Source organism: Lygodium microphyllum, chromosome 4 (genome assembly GCF_053477565.2).
Source record: "Lygodium microphyllum isolate KBCC chromosome 4, Lygodium_microphyllum_v1.1.10, whole genome shotgun sequence".
NCBI lineage: Eukaryota > Viridiplantae > Streptophyta > Polypodiopsida > Schizaeales > Lygodiaceae > Lygodium > Lygodium microphyllum.
Window position 1 is genome coordinate 115,722,100 of NC_141138.1, and position 23,229 is coordinate 115,745,328.

Genomic DNA, 23,229 nt, shown 5'->3' on the forward strand with positions numbered 1-23,229 from the left:
TCTTGGCATAGGCATGGACATTCTCATTTGGCTCTTGGCGTGTTACATTCAAGATACGCAACCAATATTGTCCACCCCTCTCAAGGGAAAACTCTGTATGGAAGGCCATGAAGAATTGGACACTGCTAATTATGGTTCTAGCTTCTAGACCATGATACCATATTGTTGATCTTTTTTTTAATGTCATGTTGAAGAATATCATTAGGTGTTCTTCATCTTGGATTCGATAGTTGAACATGAGCGTTTGAAACTCCTTAATATGGAGTTCTCCATCTTCTTTTGCCAACCCATGGAAAATGGGCAATGGTGCTCCTAATGTCGGTAAATCCAGTGTTCCTACTGGAATTGAAATAGGTTGTGCTATGGCTACAACCAGATTGACAATAGTAGTTTGTGAAGGTAAAACTACAACCTGATTGACCGGAAGTAGGGAAGTACTCAAAATTTCGCTTCCGCTCAAAGGGCTACTTATGACACTTAAGTTATTAGAACCATTGCCACTTGTGCGTAGTGGGTTGCTTCTTTGAGGAGAATAACTCTTTACAATCTCCAGTTGCCATCTAGCCCTCTTGGCACATTCCTCTTTTTGTATTTCGGCTTGACAGTTCTTGTTAAAGGACGTAAACTAACTATTTGGTCCCTAGAAAACCCCTAGATTCGAAATCACCATTGGTTGGTATATCATTGATGAGACCTAAAATGGGTTGGCATTGGCTATGGCACTAGCTGGACGCCTGCACACAACAAACAACCCTACCACACAGCCTCGCGGGCCAAGAGCATCTGTAATACACCGATGTACACTAGATAGACTTAATTATATATTTGTAGCTGATATGTAGTCCAACGTTTACCTTCCCTTCTCCTCAAAGGGAGATCCCATAACCTATAGGCATAGTGCCTCATAATACAAATATAAGAAATCTCCCCTCAACTCATTGCTGTGGCTCCACTGCGACTCTCCTACACCTCGGGGATTGGCCCCAAGATGCGTCGCTTCAATATAAAGTACACATGATACAAGATCCACTCTTTCATTTTAAACGTATTCCAGGAGATACCATGTGTCCTCAACAAATAATTCCCAAAGGCCGATCGACTAGCCTACAGATTAGGTTGTCTCACCACTCAAGCATAGGTCATCATCATGGAAAACAGGTGCTATGCATCCAGTTCTTCATATTTTGATACCATGGGTGATATGCACATGCAAAAGTGGATGATCCCAATGTGCTCAAACATAATTTGCAATCAGAAATGTATCGTGCATAACCAGGCTTTCCAATGCTCATTCACTAACTCGTTACGGCGATGTATGGAGACTAGGATCGATTTCTCGTGCTACTAACCCCTTCAATTGGGATATCGCAATTCTAAATGAAATTCACAATCAAATATTTTAAAGATTCACACCCTCTCAACCCTCTTAAACTCTTTACATCACCCTTTATCTCTAACGTTTAGATTCTGCTACATTGCATAGGTGTAGGGTTTTAGTTTGTATGTATTTTTTACATAAAATAGAAAAACCATAAACTATAACACATAAACAAAGCCAAATTGAAGCCAAAATTCATGCCTCATCTTTGTTACATAGCCACAACCACGAATCATAATTTTCTAGATTTTTATAATGCAAAAATCCTATTTTTTTCTATTTTTAGCTATTTTTCTCTATTTATTTGTGCATAAAAATAGATTATTTTTTTATTATGATTAGTGATTGACTATGACAGTTGAAAGATGTTTTGTCGCAAAATTTTATCCCATGCGCATCTCCTTTCCCCACCCGAAACAATAAAACCTTCATTTTCACACTACAAGTGTACTTTTCAAGCTATAATTTAATTTTTGCGACTATTTATTATTATGGATCTACATTTTCTTAATGCAAAGCCCTCAATCATAATGCAAACAAGCTCCAATTTTTTTTTTTCATATGAATTCCATTTCAACCATCAAACATCAACAAGAAGCAAATTTCCTTTGTAAAAATGAGGCATACCGCTTATTTGCATGTTGTGCGTTTTTTAAATTAGTTTTCTGAGTTGCCAATGGACCAACTAGTAGCAAATCTTCAATGTTGAACATCTCCCCTCAGCCTCCTCTTGATCTTGGAGCAATCCGATTCATGCCGGACAAGCATCCTTTAGCCCCTCTTCTTCTTGATTTCTCCCACATGAACCACTACTTGGAAGAGAGAGAGGAGGAGAGAGAAAGACTAGTTTCTAACCTGTTGATTCATGAAGCCATTGGAGGAGTGAAGACTGGTGATTGAAAGCGAAGGAAGAGTGTAGATCACTGCCGCCATGAGTTTATGGGGGTACATTGAGGTTGCATAACCTCTCTCTCTCTCACCCCTCATGAAATCGTCGTGCACGAAACATGGCGCCTTCATCCTCCTTCACGCTAAAAAAAAATTCCCCCCCCCTCCCCCCTCAATCGTCAAATTTGGGGGGTGCCCAAGGCCCCCAAAGGGTGGCATCCCTCGAACTCTCAAGTGGTTGGCCAATTTTTGGCACTCCTCCCGCATCCAGCGTCCAATTCGAGGTCTAAAAAATCCTACGCGTCCGTCTCAAAATCCCCCACTATTGGGCATCTCTCAGAGTCTCATACAATAGTCAAAAGATTTATGAAAATTTCCCAATTGCTGCTCGGTGGGTCTTTAAAGCACTTTTGGGGCTTGCCGCTTAAAATCGTACTGATTGCAGTTGCCACCTTCGACTAATTCTATTTTTCCCTTGAAATTCAGTTTTTTTACCTATTTTTAAGCACTTCTCGATGTCAAAAATCATCTATCATTGGCAACCACGGCATAGGGTGACTCAGCTCATCGAATCCCATGAATAGATCTGAACATAAATACAACCACAAAGAGCAGACAGTTTAATCAATTGCAGGAGATTCACATCTGGTTTAACTTTGCAAAGAGAACTTGCTAGGTCAAAGTCACGGTAGTTAGCCAAAGTTCTCTTCTCGCGCCAAAACATTCTCTCCTTTGGTCTTTGGATTGACTTTGGTGCCTCTTTTTAAAAATTTTCCTTCTTTCTTAGCAATTCCTTATCCTTCTTGGGATCAACTTTACTATCAATAGGCCTTAGAGGTCCACTTTCCATATCAGGATTTAGAACTTGCTTTCCCCTAGCCTCTCGCTTAGGGTTTCCCTTGACACATTTTACAGTTCCTTTATCACACTCTTTAGTCTTTTGACCTCTTGTTACAGCTTGTAGATTAGAAGTTTCAGCATCATTGACACGTACGGCTTCAATAAGGCTGACTCCACTGCCATGAGTCAACTCCTCTACAATAGCCTTTTCTCACTGTAGTATTTGTCTTGGTCCCTTATCTTGCTGGAGATTAGTCCCTTGTGCGTGATGGTTAACTGGACAAGGCACTTTACTCCCTTGTTGGAGAGAATTGATCTTACTCCAACAAGTAGCAGCTAAGTGGCTAGAATTTCCGCAAATATTGCATTTGACATTCAGACAATTCCTATGGAAATATTAGTCGCCACACCACTTACAACTGAATCTTGAGGGGGCACCCTCTTTAGGGCATCGACTCCCTATCAAATTCTCTTGCTTCTTAAGGAAATTTATGTCCACAACTATTTGTCTATATTGCTCAGAAATCATATCGGTGTAGTGCTTCATCATGTTCTTAACTTTGCCAAGGACATTAGAGACACTCGACTCATAGCCACGATCTTCTGTCTGTCGTCCCATCGTCCTAATCACTTGATTAGGATTTGGCCTTACCTACTATGACAATATTTGGGTTCGTTGTTTTGGCTTCCACTACTTAGTGGGCCCATCTGACTAGCCATAGGCATAGTCACACTGGGAGGTGCTGATAACATAGGCAAATTTGGCATGATACTCCCTCTTCCATTCGCATTTGACATGGGGTCCCCTTGACTCCCATTAGTGAAGGCCAAATTATTACCATTTCAATTTATCCTTGCTGCATAAGCTGCTTGCAAGATCGACTCTACTCCTTCTGCTTGGATAATAGCAGTGTCAATGTTGGCTAAAGCAACACTACTAAGCTGCACTTAGATGTTGAAATCTAATCCATGTAGAAAATTTTGCAATTGTGCAGCCGTTGGAATGGGAATATAAGTATTAATTTTGTGAAAAACTTGCTTTAGTTTCTTGGCATAGGTATGGACATTCTCATTTGTCTCTTGGCATATTACATACAAGATACGCAACCAATACTGTCCACCCCTCTCAAGGGAAAACTCTATACAGAAGGCCATGAAGAATTGGACACTACTAGTTATGGTTCCGGCTTTTAGACAGTGATACCATATTGTTGCTCTTCCTTTTAATGTCATGTTGAAGAACATCATTAGGTTTCCTTCGTCTTGGATTCGATAGTTGAACATGAGCGTTTGAAAATCCTTAATATGGAGTTCTCCATCTTCTTCTACAAACCCATGGAAAATGGGCAATGGTGCTCCTAATGCTGGTAAATCTAGTGTCCCTACTAGAATTGGGATAGGTTGTGCCACAGTTACAACCGGATTGACAATAGGAGTTTGTGTAGGTAAAACTACACCCCCACTTGAAGTGGGTTGATTGACCTGAAGTAGGAAAGTACTAAGACTTCCACTTGCGCTCAAAGGGCTACTTGTGACACTTAGGTTATTAAAACCACTGCGGCTTATGTGTAGTGGGTTGCTTCTTTCAGGAGAATAACGCCTTACAATCTCCAACCGCCATCTAGCCCTCTTAACACATTCCTCTTTTTGTATTTCGGCTTGATGGTTCTTGTCAGAAGACGTAAACCAACTATTTGGTCCCTAAAAAACCCCTAGATTTGGAACCACCACTTGTTGGTGGCTCTTGGAAAATGCATCACCGATGGGACCTAAAATGGGCCGGCACTGGCTACGGCACTAGCCGGACTACATGCACACAACAAACAACATGCCCACACGACCTCGCATGCCAGGAGCATCTGTAATACACTGATGTACACTAGATAAACTTAATTATGCATTTTTAGCTGATATGTTGGAAACCATTTACCTTCCCTTCTCCTCAAAGGGAGATCCCATAGCATATAGGCATAGTGCGTAACACAAATATAAGGAAGCTCCCCTCTGCTGTTGTCACAACTCCATTGCGACTCTCCTACACCTCGAGGATTGGCCCCAAGATGCGTCGCTTCAATATAAAGTACACACGATACAAGCTCCTCTCTTTCATTTTAAACGTATTCTAGGAGATACCATGTGTCCTCACCAAATAATTCCCAAAGACCAGTCGACTAGCCTATAGATTAGGTTGTCTCACCACTCAAGCGTAGGTCATCGTCACGGAAAACAGGTGCTATGCATCTAGTTCTTCATATTCTGATACCATGGTTAATATGCACATGCAAAAGTGGATAATCCCAATGTGCTCAAAACATAATTTCCAATCAGAACCATATCGTGCATAACCAATCTTTCCAATGCTCATTCATTAACTCGTTGGGGCGATGTATGGAGACTAGCACCGATTTCTCGTGCTACTAGCCCCTTCAACTGGAATATTGTAATTCTAAATGAAATGCAAAATCAAATATTTTAAAGATTCACACCCTCTCAACTATTCACACCCTCTCAACTCTCTTAATCTCTTAACATCACCCTTTCCCTCTAACGTTTAGGTTGTGCTGTGTTGCATAGGTATAGGGTTTTAATTTGTATGTATTTTTTGCATAAAACAGAAAAACCATGAACTATAACATATAAACAAAGCCAAATTGAAGCCGAACTTTATGTCTTAAGTTTTATACATAGCCACAACCACAAATCATAACGAATCATAATTTTCTAGATTTTTTTAACTTGAAAATCCTATTTTTCCTATTTTTAGTTATTTTTCTCTATTTATTTGTGCGTAAAAATATATTATTTTATGATTTATGATTAGTGACTGATTATGATAGCTGAAATATGTTTTGTCTCAGAATTTTATCCCATGCGCATCTCTTTTCCCTACCTGAAACCAATAAAACGTTCATTTTTACACTAAAACTACACTTTTTGGGCTATAATTTAATTATTGCAACTATCTATTATTATGGATCTATATTTTTTTAATGCACAACCCTCAATCATAATGCAAGAAAGATCTAAACAAATTTTTGTTCCATATGCATTCCATTTCAACCATCAAACATCAATAAGAAGCAAATTTCCTTTGTAAAAATGAGGCATAGCTCTTATTTGCGTGTTGCGGGCTTTTTGAATTAATTTTTCGGGTTACCAATGGACCAACCACCAGTAAATATTCAATGTTGAACATCTCCCCTCGGCCTCCTCTTGATCTTGGAGCAATCCAGTTCATGCCGAACAAGCATCCTTCAGCCCCTCTTTTTCTTGATTTCTCCCACATGAACCATTGCTTGGAAGAGAGAGAGAGAGGGAGGAGAGAGAAAAACTAGTTTTTGATTTACTAATTGGGGCAGCCATTGGAGGAATGAAGAACGGTGATTGGAAGCAAAGAAAGAGTGTAGATCACTGCCGCCATGAGTTTATGGGGGTACATTGAGGTGGCATAACCCCTGGAGGAATGAAGAACGGTGATTGGAAGCAAAGGAAGAGTGTAGATCACTGCCGCCATAAGTTTATGGGGGTACATTGAGGTGGCATAAACCCTCTCTCACCCCTCCTGAAATCTTCATGTAGGAAACATGGTGCCTTCATCCTCCTTCACACCTGAAAAAAATGCCTCCCCCCCTCAATTGTCAAATTTGGGGGGTGCCCAAGGCCCCCAAAGGGTGGCACCCCTCCAACTCTCAAGTGGTTGGCCAATTTCTAGCACTCCTCCCGCGTCCAGCATCCAATTCGAGGTCCGAAAAATCCTGCGTGTCTGTCTTGAAGTTGCACATTACTGAGCATCTCCTAGAGTCTCATACGATAGTAGGAAAAATTATGAAAATTTCCCAACCGCCGCTCGATGGGTCTTTAAAGCACTTTTGGGGCTTACCGCTTAAAATCATATTGATTGCAGCTGCCACCTTCAATGAAGTCTATTTTTCCCTTGAAATTTGGATTTTTTGGCTATTTTTAAGCACTTCTTGGTAACAAAAATCATATGTCAGGTCTTGTTGCCTCCCGCTGTTATCACCAATGTCCTAGAGGATCTGTAGCCTCCTCCTTGAGTCTCCACCAGTCATTTACGTCTAGATACTCGGGCTTTAAGGTACCACTCTTGAGTGCCTTTAGTGTTTCCAATCATCTATGTGATATGTACGTACACTTACACTCAATTATCCACCCAGTGAAAAACCTCGCTACTGCGGTAGGTACCGGAAACTCCTCGTGTAAGAATGCTACTATATAGTCCTTGCTCCCCTTGGGTATGTTCTTCCAATGGTCCAAGACATTCTGCCGAAAAAATTGTCGGCACAACTCTCTCATGTGAGACATTAGCCTTCTCCCCTCATCATTCATGATCACAACTCTTATCCTGTCATCTACAGGGTATCCATACCCCTCTAGGGTATGTTTAAGGTGTGTCCTCTCCCATCTACGATCGCGCTCATGGACATAACTAGGAGATCCCTGTACATCTAGTGTATCCACAAGGGTAGTATCTCTCGGAGTAGCACCCATAAGGGTCCCACCAAAAGTTGGAGTCACTAGAGTAAATGTCTCCATAGGTTTGACAAATGCTATAGGTGACACTAGATGTAGCATATAGGTGACCATAGGTGACCACACCTATAGGATTTGTCAAACCTATAGGATGCTATTGAGTAGGCGGATGCTATTGAGTAGGATTTGTCAAACTTATAGGATCCTATTGAGTAGGCGGATGCTGCAAGTATGACATAGCATATGGTCCCATGTCAATCTCCTCGCATAACTCCACATACACTAGAAGGTCTATAGATAGGTCACCACAAAAGGAGGAGTCCACTTTGTTCTCAAAGAATTCATAGTCTCTTGTCTTTTTGTCATCGTTACCCGAATCTGCCTCCTCTACATGCTTCTCAACCTCTAGCCCTTGCTATATTGAACCCTCCACCTGCATACTCTCCTCATCTACGCTGGGAACATTGCTTTCATCATATACTCTTACACTCCGAGAAGCAGAAGGCACAACATACCACCATCGAGGTTGTCGAGGGTTTGGATAGAAAATTACATATTCAAAATCACATATAAAAGAGATTCAACATTTGTGACTATTTTGTGTAATGAAAAAAGTTTTAAAAAACATTCATGCACCTATTCACAATGGGCCGACAAGACAAACATTTCATGCAAATCCATCCATCTTTTCTTGGAATCTATTTTGAGAAATCCAGAGATGAACCTCACATTGAACGATTGCCCCGGCTTCCTTCCAATACCACTTTGAACCATTGTACATGGAATATGATCATGAAGAAACTCTAGTAATCCACTGAAATAACACTTTGCAAGTTTCCAAAATACTCCATCTCATCTCTATAATAGTGTTTGGATACGTAGCTCGTAGTCAGCTCTCTTGCTCGAACTTTGCCATGACACCACAATATGTTGTGTAGCCCATTTTGTTGATGCACTCGACACGAAAATATCACCTGCGCTACCACACCACACTGTATATTTTATATTGTACATTGAAACATTTAGATTAGTTGACACATATAAAATCTAGATATGATAGCTTATAAAACATGTGTCACCTTCAAACTGCATTCCCTCGAGAATTTTCACTAGCTCCATGTAACCATCGCATAGACATAAACCACAGCATCTCATCCATACCCTTAGGATATCAAATTGGTCGATATCATGTACTGCATCAAAATTCCAATCGTGCTTCTTCTTGATCTTTCTTGGTCTGCTCGTACCTAGCAAGTCACATCTCTATGGATACATGATGCAACGTATAAAAATAATTCACTTTCTCCTCCATTATAGCATCCATCCTTTTTTCTACCCCATTTCCAACCACCACATCTCCAGTCATCCTATCATCATCCTTCAACGGACCATAGCATACTATTGTCTGAATCTACCATTGGTAGCCACTGTGAAATATGCACTAATGCCTCCAACACCAACTAACCTTTAGCCATGCTACCTTTTGATCGAGCTCGTTGTCGCACAAAGTCTTTTAGGATTTTCATGAAGCGCTCCAAGAAGAACATCCATTGCGTATAGATGGGTCCTACAATATCCACTTCATCTACTACGAGATGCACCATGAGGTAGGTTTGAATCGTGAGCATGCTGGTAGGCAAGTGCTTCTCAATGAGACAGACCCCGTCTGCTCCTCGCCTTGCGGATTCAATAGAGAATGTCTTGATCTCCCTTTGTGAGATCCATTGCACTAAATTTGACAATCTATAAATCGGCCCACATATTTTTGGAGTGAGGCATCCCACGATCGCGATCGGTAGTACAAACTACCACAAATGAAGAAGCATTATGAACATCGACTAGATACAAAATAGCAAAATGCGTAGGCCACTTACAATCGAGGTTAGTACAAACTTGATATATCTTATGCCAATCATGGGATTTTAGCCCTAATATTTGGTTTTCTTTAGAAAATGTGAATTTAAGGAAACACATCATACTCATCAGGGTGTGGATAGACCTGATAATTTGCTTCCCAATATGCTTTTCTTTAGTAGACAGAGCCCAAGGAGTGCAAGGTAGTTGCAAGCAACCATCATCACTCAACTATGGCCAAAGCGCCTCCATCTTGCCTACCTCCTTCAAATCCATTCATGCCCCTACAATGTCTCTCTTTTCTATGATGTGGTCCCATAATAAGTTACCCACATTCTTGAAAATATGCATGGGATCCAACAAGTGGTTGATCTGTAAGTGGATCCAATATGAAAATTCGTAGAAAATTGAGAATCTTCACATTTCGTTTGGATGTGACTCTGTGTGGATCATTTTCAACTCGTACTAGCTTTGGGCATTCATTCGTGCTGGAGGTCGTCCAAGAAAACCTTCCCTCAGTTCATGACCCTCTGGTAAGAAAGTAGCGTGTCCTTGATATGCCATCTTCTTCATGGTTCGTGACCTTCGGGAGTTTAACTGTGGCCCACGCAATGGACATGCATGATAAGCTTAGGTAACCAAACATGTCCCAACACCCTTATTTAGTCAACACAAACTTGAATGAGCTATGTCAAATATCACCAACGAAAATGGAAGCCTACTTACTTGAGCACTCCCAAAATTGCAAAAATTCATGCATGGTCCACATGAGAATGGCTTTTATATTAGCGGACCGTCGACCATCATGCTTGCTCATATGTTCTAGGCAACCCCCTCATCCCACAAAATCTTAAGCTCATCAACTAATGGACAGAGATAGATGTCCATATTATTGACTTTGTAGCACCCAGGAACGAGCAAGGTAAGGATCATGTGTCCTTTCTTTTTAGAAAGCCATGGTGGGATGTTGTAGTTAACAAGGACTACAAAACACCACACATTGTAAGAAGTTGAGCAAGCAAAGACCAAATGGGTTCACACCATCCATAGCAAGACTAAGCAAAATATTTCTTGGCTCTTGTTCAAAGCCTAGAAAGGTAGAGTTAATGTGGCTCCATCTCTGAATCTATTCCATGCATGCCACATTGTCAAACTCGCCATGCCCGATGTATGAAACATGTGATGTATACGTGAGATAAGTGAAAAGTTTCTAAGAATTTTTTAAGGGATGGTTTGCCCTTGCAAGTCATGCCGATACCTATGAGCATCACACTTTGGACATATCTCCATAGTTTCGTAGTCTCCTCAAAAGAGCATGCAATTGTTGACATATGTATGGATGTTGTTGTAGTCCATGCCAAGCTTTTGTAAAACATGTCATGCATCATCATGAGACTCAAGCATGGTATTTCCAAGTGGTAATATATGATACTTTAGCAACCTTTAAAAAATCATAAAACACCTTGAAAAAGCACGTGTTTTTATAATGGAGTCAAAAAAATCAATGGACCATATGTAGAATGTACATAAACAACTTGATCACACTCGCATCACTCCACCCATATTTTGCCTACACACTTAGGAGCACAAGCAGCGTCTTTAGGCGAGATACTCAGCAGCCATCATATAATGGTATGGATGCTTCCTCTCTTAGTGGATCAGATGACTCGGCATCCATGAGCATCAATGCATCGATCATTGCTTGGATTTCAAGCTCTCCAAGATTGGAAGAAGCTCTGAAAGGCTGACTGTCTCCTTTGGTATTGAGAGTATAGATTGAATCATGCCTTTCAAGTGGTGGATTGGCTCAGGCACTCCATTCATTTCATGCCCACAAACTCTTCTAACTGGTTGCAATAGGTGCATTCCTCCTTGGGATGAGACGCCACCTCCCTGTATAAATTTTACGGGCACGTCTAATATTTTTGTATATGATATTCAATTAGTTTGCGAATGTAAGGCATGATTGATACACACTTTTCTTATTGTTCCCTCAAAGTCTGAGATCTCTTGATCAATGACCTCTAATTGGAACTCACCAAAGCATCATACGTGTTCTATACACAAGTGACGCTTTCGTCTGATTGCTAGCTTGCATTGAGAGCAAGGACACGGGATATGTTGATTAAGATACGCCTTGTGATCTTGGATATCATGACCATCATTATTTTCCATTTTGTCTATGTTATGACAAACAATAGGTTTTTTTCTCTTTCTTTTTTTATTTTTTTATTTTCCTCCCTTCATCCTTCTTTGCTTCTCTCTTCCCTTATAAATGTTTCTTTATCCCCCCATCTTCCCTCTCCACTCTCACTTCTTCTCTCTTTTCCTTTCCCTCCCTTCTTTTCTCTATGTCTTTCTCTCATTTCCTCTTCATTCGCACTCGACGCATCTCTCTAAAATCAAAATCAAATATTAAAAATAAAAACTCATAAAACAAGGCATTGAAAGACTCTCTCTCCCCACCCCTCTTTGTGCCTCTCTTCCCCCTCTGCCATTCTCTTTCTATAATTTTGTTCTCTCTAATTCTCTCGTTGTTTCTATTTTTCTCTCTCTTTCTCTCGCTCTCCATTTGTTGTTTTTCTATCTCTTTTGATTCCTTTTTTTGTCTCTTTTTCTCTAATTCTCTTTCTAGCTCTCTTTTTTTTTCCACTATCCTTCTTCTCTTTACTTCACTCTTCACTCTCCATTTTGTGTTCTCTCTCCCCTCTCTTTCTTTCTCTCTTTCTATTTCTTTGTTACACCTCTCTTTGTTTCTCTCCGTCCCCTTGTTTTTTTCTCACTCATTTTCCTCTCTTCCTCTCTCTCTTTCTTTGTTATCTTTCATCTTCTCTCTCTCTCTCTCTCTCTCTCTCTCTCTCTCTCTCTCTCTCTCTCTCTCTCTCTCTCTCTCTCTCTCTCTCTCTCTCTCTCTCTCTCTCTCTCTCTCTCTCTCTTTTACTTTCTTCTTCTCCCTCTCTCATTTCCTCTCTTTCTCCCTCAATGCATCTCATTCTCAAGAAAAATAAACAAAAGAAAAGAAGAAAGCACAAGAACAAACCAAGAGGAGGCAATGTACTTACCGCAGAGGCCTGAGAATGGATTCTTCTTCTCCTCATCGCGACATCCCCTCTTTCTCCTTCGTGCACTTCTCCCTCTTCTTCGCATATGGCGGCGATGGCGGCAGGGCAGTGGTGAGAAGCTCTCCTTCTCTCTCTTTCTCTCTTTCTCTCTTCCTCTCCCTCTCTCTCCCAAAGCCACAATCTCTTTTTCTCTCTTTCAAACTATTTGCGTGGCAAAATATTGCGCTTAGGTTTTTACTACTTTTTTTTCTCAGAGTGGCATCGCTATTGGCATTGCTATTTGCCTCGCAAATAGCAACGCTACTATTTTGCGTCGAAAACCAGTGTTTCTATATCCCCATTCCCTTGTAGTGGAAGCCAAGCTTAATGCATGAGGATATTTGTAACCTCTATATACCTCAAAACTTATAGATTCAAATTTTGTAACTTGTGCACCCACTTTTGATCGACATAATTGAAATCACAGTATATCTTGAAACTACTATCTGCAACCTTGGAGGTTAGAAATGGGTACAAAATGGTCTTATATCAGCCAAAAAAGCAACAAAAAATCTCTAAAGGGCGTATCTACAAAATTGAGAGTGGAATTTTGGTGCTGAGAAGTGCTTAAAAATAGCTAAAAATTACAAATATCAAGGGAAAAATATTCAACGTCGAAGGCAGCGGCTCGATCTAGGACGATTTTAAGTGCCAAAGTGCTTTAAAGGTGCCCGCGTGACACTTGTTGATTTTTCATAATTTTTCAGACTATCATGCGGATTGACAAGAGTTACCGGCCAATGCAGGATGTTGAGCCGGATGCTCAGGATTTTTCAAAGCTCAATTTGGAGTCCGGACGGGGAAATGGCCAAGGAACCGATCAAGATGCGAAGGGGTGGACACAATTTGGCCAAAATGGGCAAGTAACCTTTGGGAGCCCAAAAATTTAATGTCACATGAAAGTTTGGAGGAGGGAGGATGCATCAAATCATGGAGAGAAGGCATGAGGAACAGGCGCCGAAAAATGCGCTTGGTGGATGGAGATGCATCATGCCTGCTACTACAAACAACCATGGCAATTGATCACTACCCCTCATTCCCTCCTGGATGCCAATCATATCACCGCCTCTCGCCTGAGAAATAGTGGTCTCTATGAAGAATTCTGATTTCAGTCTTTCTCTCTCCTCCCTCCCTCTCCCCTAAGGGCAGGTTCATGTGGTGAAGAATAATAATAATAATGGATGACGAATGCTTGTCTAATGAAGACCGGATTGCTCTGTGGTGCAAGAGGAAGGAAGATTGCTAATTGTGGACTGTCATGAGCATTAATGGTGGCTGGAAATCAGTCCCGAGACATGGCAAATAAAAACCCGCAACCTGCAAAGAACGGTAATCTCATTTTTACAAAGGAAATTGATGTTTTATGCAATTTGCTTCATGGATACTTGTTCCCATGGGATGATTATGCATTATGATGTTGTTTGCAATATCTTTCAACTGTTTGAAATCAGAAAATCAGAAAATCATAAGTGTTGTGGATGAAATTAGTAGTGTAAAACCCGTAAAACACGTGAAATATGGGAAATTTGGGTGTTTTTGAGATATAAATGGAAAATATAGTAAGACACACCAACTAAATTTGTGATTTTGCTGCAAATGAACCTAAGGGCCACATCCCATAACTCATTTTGTATTTTTAGCCATTTAATATTGCAAAAAATACAAGAAAAATAGGAAAAATGGAAAAAAATAAGGGAAAATGGATTTTGAGTGCCGAAAAGTAAGGAAAAATAAGATTCATGTTTGTGGATGTATGGGGGGGTTGAAGTATGATGTTTAGCCTTAGTTCAGCCCTACCTTTATGTTTTAGTAAGTTTTTATTGCTTTTTATACAATAAAAATGTGAAAAATGTACCCTGAACCTATGCACCATGCACAACCTAAACGGGTGAGGGGGTAGAGTGTATGAAAAAGTGTTTAAATGCTAAATGGAATGATGAAAAGCTTGCTGGTTTTTATGCATACCATTTAGGTTGGTCGATAATTAAAGATTAAGAACCTAGTAGCACGAGGGTTTCTCGGTGCTTGGTTCATGCAATGCCGCATACGAGCGATAGTCGAAATCATTAAAAGAATGCTTTTGCACTAAGCACAATGTTGATTTTACTTTGTTTGAGCACATGGACATTCACAATTTGCATAAATCATAAAGAAATGATAAAAGATATCAGACAATACCTCCTGGATGCATGGCAATTGTTTTCTAGAGGAACATGACCAATGTTGAGTGAGTAAGGTTGTCCAAGCTGTGGGTTAGGCATTGGGTTTAAGGGGAAAGTAAAGTGAGGAAAATGGTACATTCCTGGATACAATCAATTGGTACCTTGAGAGAACTATGTGCGATGTTGTGTTATATATGTTTAGCGATGCATCGAGGGGCCAATCCCCAAGGTGTAGGAGAGTCACAGTGAGGTAGCGGCAGTCAGCTGTGGGAGGACCTCCTATGTTTGTACTTCATGCTATTTGGCAATGTGCTAGGGACTTTCTTTGAGGAGTGTTAATTGGGTTAGAGTTGGACTACGAGACATGATACAAACGCAAGATGTTTAGGAAGGCAATGTATGATGTATATGTCATCCACTCTCCTGGCCGCGAAGTCGTGGGGTTGTTGAGCGCAGGATAGAGGTCCGGCTAGTGCATGAGCCAGTGCCAGTCGGTTTCAAGTTCCATCAGGGGTGCGTCTGTCGGGAGCCGCTTAGAAGTGGCGGTCCTCGAATCCTGGTTGTCTAGGGACCAGCTAGCAGTTTATGCCAAAGGATATTGAGATTGATCCATTATTCATGGATAAGCATCATCTAGCCGAAATCCAAAAGCAAGAGAGAGACGAAAGAGCTAAGCAACGTGCTGAAATTCTTAGGAGGTATTCCCCTAAGCATAGCGGTGCTGAACCCTTACGAGGGAGTGGATCTAGTGTTCTTGGTGCCACAAGCAGTAAGTTAGGAGAAGGTGGAAGCTCTAGTGCTCCCCTTTCTTCCATAAGCCAGTCTACATTAAGTGTGGGAGGTGTAACCCCACTGTCCCCTATTTCTAGTGCAAATCCAATTTCCGTCATGGCGTAGCCCATTGCAATTCCTACAGGAACGACGGATTTGTCGGCTCTAGGTTACTCGTTACCCATTTTTAATGGGCTAGTTAAGGAAGATGCGGAACTCCACATCAGGGAGTTTCAAAAGCTGATGTTTAGCTGTCGCATACAAGAAGAAGGACATTTAATGATGTTCTTCAACATGACTCTCAAAGGAAGAGCTGCCATATGGTATCATGGTTTAGAAGCCGGAACCATAATGAATATTGATTCATTTTATGGAGCTTTTCAAAGGGAGTTTTCCCCTGAAAGGGGTGGGCAATATTGGTTTCGTGTACTCTACGTAACCCGCCAAGAACCACACGAGAATATTCGTGCTTATGCAAAGAAACTAAAAGAGGTTTTCTGTTGGACATCTCTATTCCTATCCTCGCAGCTACCCAATTGCAATATTTTCTGCATGGCTTGGACTTTAATATCCAGTTGCAGTTGAGTAGTGTCCCTTTGGGGGATATAGATACTGCCATTACACGAGCACAAGAAGTGGAACCCCGACTACAAGTAGCCTATGCCTCTCGAGGCAATTCGAATATGGGTCAAGCATTGGGAAATAATATGGCGACGGCCAATGGCAGTGGTAGCCAAGGGATAGCAATGGCTAATTCTAATGGGAGAGGGAACATGATGGAGAATGTGCCTTTATTACCAGCTCCCCCTAGCATGTCGATGCCTACGGGCAGTCAAATGGCTCCAAATGGTGGAGGCCAGGCAGTTAATCCTAATACCATGCCTGTGGTTCAACAACCAGTGCCTAATCGGATCGTTAGGCCGATGGAACGACAAGGTAATGATCAAGGCTACGAGTCGAGCGCTTCCAATGTTCTTGGCGAGGTTAAGGACATGATGAAGCATTATACCAACACGAATACGGAGCAGTATCGACAAATAGCCGTTGATGTCAACTTTCTTAAAAAACAACAAAATTTGATAGGAAGTAGATACCCAGATGAGGGTGCACCTTCGAGGTTTAGCTGCAAATTGTGTGGTGGGCAGCATTATCCACGAAACTGCCCAAATGTCAAGTGTGACATTTGTGGAAAATCCAGCCATTTAGCAGCCACTTGCTGGAGTAAGATTAGTTCCCTCCAGCGAGGTAGTCGACAACCAGGGCCTGTTAATAATCGTGCGCAAGGAAATGATTCCAAGCGAGAGGACGAGCCTAAACAAATACTCCAATGACCAAAGACTACAGTGGAGGAGCTGCTTAGTGGTAGTGGAGTTAGTTTGATTGATGATGTGCGTGTTAATGACGCTGAAACCTCTAATCTACGAGTTGTCCTTACAAGAGGTCAAAAGGGTAGAGAGGCCGACAAGGATAAGCCTGTCGACGGAAACCCTAAACAAGGCGACAAAGGAACGCAAGTTTTGAATCCTGCCATGGAAGGGGGACCTCTGAAGCCCGTGGAGAGTAAAGCCGATGCTAAGAAGGATAAGGAACCATCAAGGAAGAAGGTGAAAGTTAAAAAAGAGGCAATAAAGCCAATTCAGCGACCTAAAGAGCGGATGGTTTGGCGTGAAAAGCGAACTCTGCCGAACTATCATGAATTCAATTTGGCGAGCTCTCTTTGCGAAGTCAAGCCAAATGTGAACCTTTTATAGCTTATTAAGCTTTCCCTAGGAGTATGCAAGGAATTTAGAAAGATCCTGCATACCAGGTATATCCTAGAACCTTTGGGTATTGCGTGAGTTGGTGATGACTGGTTCGAGCATGCTGAGAAGCATTGCCCAAGGGTTGCAGCCTATGTCGATGGGATATTAGTAGATTATGCCATTGTCGACAAGGGATCATCTGTTAACATCATGAGTTCTGAACTGATGGAAAGGTTGGGTCTTGCGATCCAGAAAGATACCTCCACAATTCTCAGAATGGCGGATGATAGTTTGAGAGAGCCGGAAGGCTGCATTACTAAGGTCCATGTCATTGTTGCAAATGTAGAGTGCCTATCAGACTTTAGGATAATTCGTTTTGCAGGGCGTCAAAGTTATCAAGTATTACTTGGACGACCTTAGATCTTGCAAGCGGATTGTCAAGTGAATATACCCATCGGTCGGCTGATATTCGGCAGAGGTGCTCAGCACATGGTGATTGATGCCTATCCTGAGTCCCCGCAAAGTGAGAGAGCTCCTCTATCTTCCATAGAATTGGAGACATTAGAGGATTTATCCGCCAGTGAGACATCATCGAGTGATGAGTCCAAAGAGGGATCCACCACGGAAGACATCTATCAGATCACTTTGAACGAGCCGATAGAGGCCCAAGATCATATAAGAGATGCAGATGTTATCGAGCTAGACCTTGGCATGCCAAATGATTCGCGGCCAATTAAATTAGGTTCCATGCTCAGTTCAGCAGAATGGGAGGACTATGTGTCCTTGATTCAAGAATTCCACAATATCTTTGCCTGGAGTTATGATGAGCTAAGAGGCATTCCTCCCAGCCTCGCTGTTCATACTATTCCTATAAAAGAAGGCAGTCGTCCTGTACGTCAAAAGGTAAGGCGTATGCCTTTCGAACTGAGAGACGGATTGTTTGAAGAGTTACAGAAGCTTCGAAGAGCGCGTTTGATTTTTCCTGTGCAACACACGGAATGGTGTTTGCCAGTTGTGATCAGAAAGAAGAAAAATAATCAAATCCGATTGTTTGTGGATTTTAGAGAGTTGAATAAGCAGACGGTTAAGGATTACTACCCGTTGCCATTCATTGACTAGATTTTGGATCAATTAGCGGGTAGGGAGATATATTCGTTTATGGATTGCTTTGCAGGATATAACCAGATGGCAATTGCAGAAGAGGACAAGTTGAAAACAACTTTTATTACTGTCTTTGGTACTTTTGCATACCATGTGATGGCCTTTGGTTTATGCAATGCGCCTGGTTTGTGGCAACGAACAGCAGATAAGACATTCGGTGACATATCCCCTGAAGAGTTGAAGGTGTTTATTGATGACTTAGGGTCCGCCACCGTGAGAGAAAGGCAGTTGATTATTTTGCGAAGATGTTTTGAGCGGTGTAGGCAATTTTGCATCGCTCTAAACCCAGAAGTGTGTTTTTGGCGTACCTTATGGGCTATTGCTCGGCCATGTGGTCAGTTCGGTAGGAATTGTGACAGATCCCGAGAAGGTCAAAGTCATAGTTGCTATGGGTCCACCACGCACTCCGAAAGAAGTTCATAGCTTTCTATCTTCGGTTGGTTATTACCATAGATTCATAAACATCTTGGCAGAAAGAACGTTGCCGCTTACAAATCTATTGTCCTTTAGCTGTTTGTTTGTATGGGGTGACTCCTGTAAGGTAGCTTTCGAGGATGTAAAGCAGGAGCTAGTAAAAGCTCCCATTTTAAAAGCACCTAAAAGGGGTGAGGTATTTTATATATTTTCAGTAGCCACCATGCATAGTATCAACTGTTGCTGTTTAGCCCAGATTTGGGAAGAAAAGTGGTATCACCCGATTGCTTTTGCTAGCCAGAAGCTGGGGGTATCCAAGATCAATTATACCTACATGGAGAAGTTGTGTCTTGTGATGGTCTTTGGGACCAAGCAATTCAGGCATTATATTCTCTATGAGAAAGTTGTGCTTTATACGAAGGAGGAGGGGCTTTGATTATTGATGAATAAGCTGCAGCCGCCTGATCGTCTAGCGAAGTGGTTAATCACTTTGCAGGAGTTTGATTATGAGATCAGGAGTAAGCCACCAAGGTTACAGGGTATTGTGGAATGTCTTGTGGACTTTGGGGAGCCGAAAGAATCTATGGCTGAAGGTAGTGACATGGAGTTGTTATTTAAGATAGATACGGCGTCTATTCCCTCCTGGTACGCTGCAATAACGCATTATTTATCGACAGGAGAGGCTGGATCCGAACTATCTAAAGCTGAGAGAAGGAAAATTAAGCAGCAAGCATTAAAGTTTGCTTTGATCACAGGTGCATTATATCGGCAAGGTGTTGATGATATCTATCGCCGATGTGTGATGCCTGACGAGGTGCCATTCATTTTGGAAGAGTGCCATGATTCCGCTTGCGGAGGCCATTTTGCTGGATGGCTTACAACACAAAAGGCTTTAAGAGCAGGTTACTGGTGGCCTACCATCTTCCAGGATGCGTTCACATATGTTAAGAGATGCGATATTTTTCAATGACATGATAGTCGAGAGAATAGGAAAAGACCACTCACCCCTATTATGGTGATACTTTCATTTGAGAAGTGGGAAATAGACTTTGTGGGTCTTATTACTCTGTTGTCGACTGCGCAAAAGAGGTATATTATTGTCGCAACTGACTACTTCACAAAGTGGTCAGAAGCACGTGCAACAAGGAAAGATGATGCTAAAGAAACTGCTAGTTTCCTCTTAGAGCAGATAATATGCCATTTTGGTCCACCGAAAGAATTAGTGTCGGACTGTGGAACCCATTTCCTGAATAAGGTGATCAAAAGCTTGACTGAGGCTTGGCAAATCAAGCACAATAAAACAACTCCTTATAATCCGCAGGTAAATGGGCAAGTTGAAAGTACCAACAAGCAGCTTGTGGGTATCCTATCGAAAGTCGTATCTGAAAAGAAACGAGACTGGGACAAGAAGTTGTATGTGGCAGTATGGGCATATAATACCACGTTCAAGCGAGCCACTGGCCACACGCCGTTCAAACTAGTTTATGGTGAAGAGTGCGTTTTACCCTTAGAAATTGAGTTGCCGACCATTAGATTCGCAATAAACCATTCTTTGGGTAATGAGGACGCCCTATTAGAATGTTTTACGACTTTAGCGCACCTCGATGAAATTAAGCTACAAAGCCTGTTACACTAAGAGGTGGCTAAACATCGCATGAAACAGTTGCATGACCTAAAAGCGAAGAAGTATACCTTTAAGAAAGGACAACTAGTTTTGTATTACGATGCGCGTAGGGAGCTGTTCCCAGGGAAATTGGAACCTAAATGGGATGGGCCCTACAAAATCGTATGGTTAGGGAAGAATAGGTCTACAACCCTATTAGCTGATCTACAGGGAGTAGAGTTTAAGAATAAGGTTAATCTCAATAAGATGAAACCTTATTATTTCTAAGTATGCTAATATAGAGAAATGCATTGCAGGTCCGTGCTGGGGATGATCTGAGACCTGCGGAAAAGAGCTTAAAAGCTGGTGGATGGGTCCGTTAATCCATTATTTGGAGCACCCATATCTGAAGCAAAGATACCATCAGGGGAACCTCATCTGGTGGAGCAAAGGACATAAAGTGATTGAGCAAGAAGACGGAACCTTTGTGTGGGAGATTAAAGTCTTCTGCCATCACTGTTTACGACTGTTGACGAGTATCCCTATTGAGTTCAATGAAGAAGGTGGGATGGAGCCGTCAGTTCATCCTCTCAATATGCTAAACTTTGATTACCATAATTACGAATAGAGGAGTTTGGGATGGCTGGCTATGTAAACCCATTGTGGATGTATACATTATATTTTGACGGAGCGTCCAGGGGCCCTAATAAAAAAGGGAGTGTTGGAGTAGTAATCCGAGACCCCCGACGAAGAGTTGCGATGAAGTTAGCTGCTTATCTAGGGGTAGGATTCACTAACAATATGGCGGAGTATAAAGCCTTGATTATGGGACTGTATATTGCCAAACAAGGTGGTATTCGTCAATTGTTAGTAAAAGGGGATTTCCAGTTGATCTTGAATCAGCTAGATGAAACATACACAGTGCGGAATCCCATTCTTTGTATGTATCATCGGACTGCTATGACCCTACTAGAGGAGTTTGAGAGAGTGTCTTTTCAGCTGATTCCACGATACTGGAATTAGTTTGCGGATTCATTGGCCAATCTTGCTTATGAGGAAGACCTCTTCTTTAATTGTGGTCCTAGTTTGGATATTGTGATTAATGATAAAACAAGACCCGGTCGCTTGTGGGGTATGTTATCAGAACATGCAATATATGGCAGACGATGGTTGATATGGGTGATGTAACGAGTAGCCAAGACCAATCTACCATTATTATCCGGGACCCATAGGTTGATTAGTCAACATATTATGCGTACGCCTCTTGCTATTTATGCAGGAGGGATGGGTCATAACCTTATGCATTTAGTTTAGGGCTGTGAGCCTGTTTTTCCTCCTTGGAAGGAGCATCTTATTGTATATCTGCACTATTTCAGGGAGGGATGTGTAGGTGCTCTTTTGGTTGTTCTTGTTAGGCTAGGAGGGCCGTTTTGCGAGGTTTTACTATTCTATTTCGTTAGGCCAAGAGGGCCGATCAATTTTTGTGGTGAAGTGCTTTCTTTCATTAGGCCAAGAGGGCCAGTTGTCTGTTTAGTGCAGGTGCGGTTAATGGTTTCTTATTTTAGTCCTATGCTTGACAGATTCCGTGGAGCTTGGAAGGAGCCTTTTGTTGCGTGGAAGCTTCTCGTGGCCCTGTCTAGGTGATATCTATCCTTTATGAGTACTGTGGCTTTTATGTTATATGTGTTTGGGTACTTGTTAAAGGGGGTTTTTCGTTTCTTATTGGGGACTGGCGTCCAAGGCATGAAGTCCCATGTTTAGGTTCAGTATGCTTGAGGGAGGTCTGAGTAGTTGTTGCCTCCTGTAAAGACATTGTCAAGCATTGAAAGACCTGTTTTAGTAGGGAGTCCTAGTGACCCTATCCTGCTAACCTGCTAGGCAGCCGTTCTAGGAGTTCTTGTTAGTTGTGAGGCAGTTAGAGAAGCTTGCCAAAAGAAAATAATGATGATGAAAAGAAACCCTGAATACCTTAAAGCTAATAAAAATATACAAGGGTGTGTAAAAAGGGGTTCTAACCCCTATAAAAATAAAAAAAGGAAAGAAATGAAAATGTCTACGCAGTTGATCATTGCCTTGTGAAGGCCTGGTAGGTTCCTGGGGACGAGTCAGACCTAGGGCCAATGCCTTGACTTCCTAGGGGTGTCATCTTGCTGGAAAAGAATAAAATAAGGAAGGTTGGAGCGAAAATAAAAGTGAGCATCAAAAAAGGATTAAGTGTCACCTTGTGAGGGCTTGGTAGGTTCTTGGGTACCAAGACAGGACTTGAGGCCGATGCCTTGTTCTCCTTGGGTCGCTACGCTCATCTCCCTCCTTTTTACATACCTGAGTATGGTAATAAAATAAAAACCCTAAAAGAAGAAATGTGCTACAAGAAAATACTTATTGATCAGGCTATAGGAGTCCTCGCCTAGTAGGAGCTCCTAGTCATGTTGTCCTTAGTTAGGTAGGTAGTTCAAACCACCACTTGGGGCAACCTCTTGAACAGTTTTTTTAGTTTGGCCGTTTTGGAGCAATTGGTTAGTGACTAGCTTCGGAACCTTTTATCAAATGATGCTAGGCCTACTCCTTGTGGATGTCATGCCTTGGTTCTGTCAGGGGGTAGAGAGAGCGTTGTGCTGAGTTTTATTACATATTTGTTTTGTCAAGGCTTGATACTTCCTTTGGTTGTTTTTGTGCAGATTTGTTGTGGGATTCGACGGGCTGAGTCGCCCTATCCTGTGGTTTCCAATGAGAGCAGAATTTTGGTGCTGAGAAGTGCTTATACGAATATCAAGGGAAAAATATTCAATGTCGAAGGCGGCGGCTCGATCTAGGACGATTTTAA